The 7,972-nt window shown below is 37.8% G+C and overlaps 1 protein-coding gene across 1 annotated transcript in view; it reads left to right on the top strand.

The window, feature by feature from the left end:
- The first annotated feature begins 2,877 nt into the window (after positions 1-2,877).
- fhl1a (four and a half LIM domains 1a) overlaps positions 2,878-7,972 on the top strand; it is a 111,918-nt gene continuing 106,823 nt past the window's right edge. Inside the window, exon 1 of the mRNA XM_067457657.1 lies at positions 2,878-2,937. The gene's annotated coding sequence lies outside the window, so the exon portion shown is untranslated. The remainder of the gene's footprint in view (positions 2,938-7,972) is intronic.

Here is a 7,972-nt window from a genome sequence, read left to right as displayed (position 1 = left end):
CAAGGTTCCCCAGCAGAACATTGCCCACAACATCACACTGCCTTTGGTGTGTGTGATGGCTTGTTTTGTTCCCATAGTGCATCCTGGTGCCATGTGTTCCCCAGGTAAACGACTCACACACCCGGCCATCCATGTGATGTAAAGGAAACCATGATTCAGCACACCAGGCCAGCTTCTTCCATTGCTCTGTGGTCCAGTTCTGATGCTCAGAGGCCCACTTTTGGCGGTGGACTGGGGTCAGCTGCTATGCAGCCCCATACGCAACAAACTGCAATGCACTGTGTATTCTGACACCTTTCTACCAGAACCAGCATTAACTTCTTGAGTAATTTGAGCTGCAGTAGCTTGTCTGTTTGATCGGACCACATGGGCCAGCCTTCATTCCCCAGTGAATCAATGAGCCTTGGCCGCCCATGACCCTGTCTCCAGTTCACCTCTGTTCCTTCCTTGGACCACTTTTGATAGATACTGACCACTGCAGACCTTGGAACACCCCACAAGAGCTGCAGTTTTGGAGATGCTCTGACCCAGTCGTATAGCCATCACAGTTTTGACTCTCAGATCTTGCTTGCCCATTTTCTCTGCTTCTAACATATCAACTTTGAGGACTTTTTTATTTATTTATTATTAAACATATTTTAGTTGTCACATATTTTGGGACTAGGGGCAATAAAAATCACATTTTCCTTAATGGCCTTTTGTATGTACCATTTACTTAATGGTGTTTAGTAACTTAAATTTACTTAATTGTTTACTTAAATTTACTTAATTGTTGACTAATTTAACACCATAGACCTAGAACCAGCTCTCCCTTGTTCACTTGAGGAGAGAAGAGGAGATGTCAGTCTGAAAAAGGATCAGGTAACATGTTCCTTATATGGTCAGAACTCTTCACAAGAGCACATCCTCACTGGAATCACATCCAGTCCAACATTTACATCATAGTCTGGCAACAATGCAGAAAAAGGTGATTTGTGTCAGTTTATTAGAGAAAACAGCAACACTTTCACCCTATCACATTGTTAACGAACCAGTCATGCTTAGCAAGTTCTCAGAACTAAAGACTATATTTTTAGTAGATTTATCTAGTTTCTATTTCAGTAAATTACGTTACATCTGGTATTTTTGGTTTCAAGTATTGTGTCTTTCTTTTCTGTTGTATGTGACAGATTTTATCCATCACTGTTGTAAAGTACAGATGAAACAAATACTAATGTTGGAAAGATATTGGACATTTAAGGCTAGGATAAATGCTTCTGTCTGTTTCACAAGAATTTCTTGTGACATCAACAGCAGATTCAAATATTATGACAACAGTAAAGTGAATGTTAATGGATGGAAATATTCCATACTTGCTCCAAATTTAAACCACCGTTCACTCTTTAAATAGAGGCATTCCTGTTGATTACAGGGGCTAGGCATCCCATTTTTTACTCCATGCAGTGAATGTTTCTCAGGTAGGTTTATTTTTCAAAGTCAGTTTCTATTCTTACAAAAGTCAACATGAAATCAAAATGGCCGATTTTTGTTTTGCTGTACTTATAAATAATTTTTAATTAATGTGCCCTCATAATTTCCATTATCAAAATAACTTGCCATCCTCTTGCAAAAACATCTCTGATGATATGATCACCGGCGTGGAGGCGGGAAAACCTGTCAAGCCTAAATGAAAGACAGACCACTGAGATGATTTAATAGCTTTCAGAGATGATGCAGTTTTTACTGCTGCAAGACCTTGACGACAGAAAACATTCTTGTATGACACTACAGTGACATACAGTGTTGTGGAATTAGCACAGTGCACAAATATCATCACCTTTAAACAACCTCGAGCCTGTCATCAGTCCCTGGAGCGCCTCCCAACAGTTAAAGACATCAGTGACATGGAGAACAGACGCTCTGAAGGGTCTGGCAGCAGCAGGCACATTTATGCTTATTTATGTCCTGACACCTGTGACGAAGCCAATGAATTAACTTCTGCCAACAATTCATATTTTATTTAGTAATTATTGATAGGAAGATGGGGACTAGTTGTCACAAAGGTTGCACATTTTTATGGATTCGATCCTTGCACATTGTTGTAACAACTTTGAGTAAAGAAGTTGCTGGATAAAATAAAGAAATAAACCACAATAAAACCACACTGAGAGACATTGTCATGTAGAGAACGTATTCCAGCGTGAAACACCTAAAATGACCCATGAGCGATATCATATGAAAGACTTCAAACATCATTTTTCTTCTGAACATACAGAATGATTATTTATCACTACTCACTTCAATATTTCTCTAGGCTTTAAAGCTACACTGTGTGATATTTTCCCCCATCTAGCGGTGTAAAGGTATATGACCATCCAGTGAATATTAGTTTTTGTTCCTCTCAATTCTGATTTCGTTTTAACTCCTACGGTGGCCGATTTAGTCCAAGATTAACATGGCTTCCAGTTTGACCTCGTCAATGAGTGCCATCGAGTGTTAAAACGCGAAAAGCGAAGCTTGAATTTATGGGTATGTTCCTCTTTGCTAACCTACTTTCAAGATGGAGGGGCAACATGGCGACCGGCATTCGAACCCCTCACCCGTATGTATTTTCAATGGTATATTATAAACTTACGAAAATATTTTTTTACTTGAAAGATGTAATTATACATTAATGAGCACATATTTTTGAAAGAACTAAGTGTTTTTAGCTAAGAACAAACTAAAAAAGTTACACAGTGTAGCTTTAAGACATAATTGGTTAAGCATAAAGAGTGAATTCCAGTCTAATGTCATTGTTGATATATACTCAAAGTATTTGGATCATATCCTGATTTTGGAGAAGTCAGCCCCCCCCTCGTGGATCTTTTTTAAACCCAGTGATCCTGCAGACGAGGAGGAGAAGCTCTCTCATCACCACCGCAGACAGCTGCGATCCACACTGCTCAGTGCATACTGGTAAGTGTTATCTAGGGATTACATATAAATGCATATATCTCTTTTTAAAGGGATTCTTTAACAAAAATGTATAGTGATAAAGTGATATCATATGAAAGACTAAATTCCTATGTAGAAATTCTCTCTTGAAACTATGTAACAGGTAGACTACTTTAACTGATTAGAATATGTAATATCTTTTTTTAATGATGCAAATGGTGGTGTTTTATAAAACATATTGTCTAATAAATCTATTAATACATTTGTTACGTAAATGAGTTTATGTGCAAGGGATGACTTGTGTATTAGCGATTTTTATGTGCATTGTCCTTAATTCAACTTTTTCCCTGAGCAACATGTATAGAATTGTACTATTACACTGTAAAGATATTATCCAATTTGCGCAACAATGAGACTTTTAATGCACTCTGTCCCATGTGGAGTGTTTTGAGCGCCAGGAATGCTAATGGGATTTTTTATTGGGACAAAATTGTTTTAGGATAGAGACCGATATGATCCTGCATAATTCTTTTTGGTCAGAATTTCAGTTTATTCAGTAGATCATTTTATACTTAAAGTTAGTTGTATTATAATATCTAAAGGATGTTTGAATATTGGTTATGATTAAATTAAATGACTTTAAATGGTTAAGAAATGTTTATTTCAAGGTTTTTATTTCCATTTGGAAACATTTCTCAATTTCCATCTGACTCATATCCTGTGCAACTCCTCCACTGCATGCATATCCTCTGTTTTGATTTTAACCTGAAAGCATCAGAAGTTAAGTACCACTGCAGAATGGTTAAATGAAATCATCCTGCCATATAAGGACAAATACTTTTTGGAACTTACACACATAAGTTACTGAAACACTTCAGCTTAACAGCCTCAACACATCTGCTGTAATCCACTAGGTGGCGTGTATATGTCTAAACCTCAACATTTGTAAGAGCACATCTTTGGAGGTCCTAATTAGGAAATGTGTTGCTCTGGACACTGCGTGACCTCATTCTGTCCACTGAGGGCGCCGTTGAGCCCTGCAGCTCTCCAGAATGTAAACATATATTATTATATGTTTATAAAATACCCTATAAAGCCTACTGCATCCTATTTGATAAATTTTCAGATTTTTAAGGCCTAGGATTAACATTTTGCTGCAAAACCTGCTATACACTATCTACATGCCTTGGTTAAGTTTATACTTTTTTAGAAAGTAAAAAGCCTTTTATAGGTCTAAACTTCCACCTTCAGATCGTGGTACCTGTGTCCTTTTGCTGTGAAATCTTTACTGATTTTTATGAAGTAAATGTAAGAATGACTTTTCTATATTTTTCTAAATGTTCATGTTAAAATGTAAGTATTAATTAAAGCTGCAAGCAGCATTTAGCGGGGTTCAAGCGTTTAAGGCCTTTTAAGCACATAGGCATTAAAGACATTAAGTTTTATTTAGCAAGATTTTAAACACTGAAATAATAGATGGAAAAGTCCATTTACAGCCAATATAGGCAATTTACCATAAAAAATGCATGGTTTTTATAGCTTTTTAACAGTTATAGCGCCACCTATAGTCCGATCTCTTTAAAACTTTTCATGCTTCATCAGCATGTCATGCTACATATACCCAACAATTTTCGTGAATTTTTGAGCTTCCCTTTTGAGTTAGCGCCAACTAGTGGCCGATTTCTTTTAAAAAATCTTACAGACCTCTAGGACCATGAGTCAAACATGCCCACCAAGTTTCGTTCCGATCGGCCTCTGTTAACCTTGTCTAATAGGTGCTCAAATTTCATTGGCCGATGGCGGCCATGTTTTTTGAGATACGCCAATGTCTGCATACCAATTTTCAGGTTAATTGGACTAGCGATCGCGTGGTTATAGCCCTTTTCATGTTTTTTTTCACATTATAGCGCCACCAAGTGGCCAATCGTCGCAATATTTTTATCGTGACCTCAAATTGAGCCGATATACATGTGTATCAAGTTTGGTGACGATATCTCATTTCCTTCTTGAGTTATAGCCTTTTTAGTAAAATAGGCTCCGCCCTGAACGTCCATTTTGAAGCCAATTAGCAAAAATGAATTGAAATTTCAACTTTTTTTCGATAACTATTGATAAACAGAGAACAGAGAACATTTTGACACTGGTTTGGTTCCGATCGGTCAAAAAACCAGGGACTAGTTTGCAAAAGTAGGTTTTTAACATAATTGTGAATATTTAATTAATGATTTGATTGACAGCAATGGTTCTAGAGGCAAATTTGTTCAGCATGAGGAGATCTATCATATGATATGCATATTTTGTGGATGCGTGAAAAAACACGTGATTTCAGAGCCATAAAACTCGTTAGCGCCAACTAGTGGCCGATTTCTTTCAAAATTCTTACAGACCTCTAGGACCATGAGTCAAACATGCCCATCAAGTTTCGTTCCGATCGGCCTCTGTTAACCCCATCTAATAGGTGCTCAAATTTCATTGGCCGATGGCGGCCATGTTTTTTGAGATACGCCAATGTCCTCATAGACGTACATGGGGCCTTGGACCAAGACACTGCATACCAATTTTCAGGTCAATCGGACTAGCGGTCGCGTGGTTACAGCCCTTTTCATGTTTTTTTCGCATTATAGCGCCACCAAGTGGCCAATCATCGCGATTTTTTTATCGTGACCTCAAAGTGAGCCGATATACATGTGTACCAAGTTTGGTGACGATATCTCATTTCCTTCTTGAGTTATAGCCTTTTTAGTAAAATAGGCTCCGCCCTGAACGTCCATTTTGAAGCCAATTAGCATAAATGAATCGAAATTTCAACTTTTTTTTGATAACTATTGATAAACAGAGACCAGAGAACATTTTGACACTGGTTTGGTTCCGATCGGTCAAAAAACCAGGGACTAGTTTGCAAAAGTAGGTTTTCAATAAAATTCAAAATGGCGGAAAAATTTGCATACTGGAAATAAAATCTGAGATATACATTTTGTTCGCCAAGGACTCAGCTTTCCAATGATATATGACACTTGAGTGTGGACCAAACGGTTTAGGAGTTATGAGCCTTTTCTCGCAATTGATTGCTATAGCGCCACCTATGGGCCAATTGGGGTCATAGCTTCTCAGGGTCTCCCCAACATGAGTACTACCATCTGACAAAGTTTCAAATTTCCAGCTCTTACGGTTTGGTCTGCACGATGCGTTTTAGCGGAGAATAATAATAATAATAATAATAATAATAATAATTAAAGCTGCGAGCAGCATTTAGCGGGGTTCAAGCCATTTAAGGTCTTTAAGCATTTGACGCCTTTTGCATGAAAGGTTTTTAAGCACTGAATGAATTTGAGAGATATCAGGTGAAATGAAGTGATAAACTGACAAAATGTGATTTTAAATATTATAATAGTGACTTTATAAAGTCTAAATATAAATTGATCAGGAGAGTGCAGAGAATCATACTGCTGTGGTTTGGTTCCGATCAGGCAAAAAACCTAGGACTAGTTTAGAGGCAAAGTTGTTCAGTATGAGAAGATCTATCATAATATATGCATATTATGTGGCTGTTTTAACCCCACCTGATTACAGAGATGGAAAATACCATTTACAGGCAATTCACCATAGGGAATACATGGTTTTCAAAGCTTTTTAACACTTATAGCGCCCCCTATACTCCGATCTCCATAAAACATTGCATGTGTCTTCAACATGTTATGCCACATATACCCAACAATTTTCGTGAAGTTTTGAGTTTCCTCTTAGGATTTATAGGCTTTTGAGTGTATTTTGCCACGCCTCTTTTCTAAATGGCTCTGTTATAGCCATCCAAATGCAAGAAATCAACTTTTTTTTGATAATTATTGATCTAGAGAGTCCAGAGAATTGTCCTAGACTGGTTTGGTTCTGATTGCGCAAAAAAACAGGGACTAGTTCGCAAAAGTAGGTTTTTAACATTATTGCAAATATTTATTTAACAATTTGATTGACCGAAATGGTTCTAGAGGCAAAGTTGTTCAACATGAGGAGATCTATCATATGATATGCATATTTTGCCGATGTGTGCAACACCACGTGATTGCAGAGCCATAAAACTCGTTAGCGCCAACTAGTGGCCGATTTCTTTCAAAATTCTTACAGACCTCTAGGACCATGAGTCAAACATGCCTACTGAGTTTCGTTCTGGTCGACCTCCGTTAACCCTGTCTAATAGGTGCTCAAATTTCATTGGCCGATGGCGGCCATGTTTTTTTAGATACGCCAATGTTCTCATAGACAGACATGGTACCTTGGGCCAAGACACTGCTTACCAATTTTCAAGTCAATCGGACTAGCGGTCGCGTGGTTATAGCCCTTTTTGTGTTTTTTCCATGTTATAGCGCCACCAAGTGGCCAATCGTCGCGATTTTTTTATCGTGACCAAAGACTGAGCCCATAAACATGTGTACCAAGTTTGGTGAAGATATCTCATTTCTTGCTGGAGTTATAGCCTCTTTAGTAAAATAGGCTCCGCCTTAAATGTACATTTCCACGCCCCTTTTCGTTCATGAGTCAAAATTTCAACTTTTTTTTGATAATTATTGATACTCAGTCTAGAGAGAACATTTTGGCACTGGTTTGGTTCTGATATGTCAAAAAACCAGGGACTAGTTCGCAAAAGTAGGTTTTCGACAAAATTCAAAATGGCGGAAAAATTTGCATACCGGAAATGAAATCGGAGATATACGTTTTGTTCGCCAAGGTCTCAGCTTTCCAATGATATAAGACACTTGACCCTTAGGATGAACGGTTTAGGAGTTATGAGCCATTTCGCGTTTTTGGTTGCTGTAGCGCCACCTATTGGCCAATCTGGCTCATAATTTGATAACCTCTCCTCGATTTTTGGACTACCTATTGACAAAGTTTGAAGTCTCTAGCATTTACGGTTTGGTCTGCACGATGAGTTTTACGGCAGAATAATAATAATAATAATAATTAAAGCTGCAAGCAGCATTTAGCGGGGTTCAAGCCTTTAAGGCCTTTTAAGCACATAGGCATTAAAGTCATTAAGTTTTATTTAGCAAGATTTTAAACACTA

Source organism: Pseudorasbora parva, chromosome 11, assembly GCF_024679245.1.
Source record: "Pseudorasbora parva isolate DD20220531a chromosome 11, ASM2467924v1, whole genome shotgun sequence".
Classification (NCBI taxonomy): domain Eukaryota; kingdom Metazoa; phylum Chordata; class Actinopteri; order Cypriniformes; family Gobionidae; genus Pseudorasbora; species Pseudorasbora parva.
The sequence above is the reverse complement of the archived record's forward strand: the minus strand, read 5'-3'. Positions and strand labels throughout refer to the sequence as shown.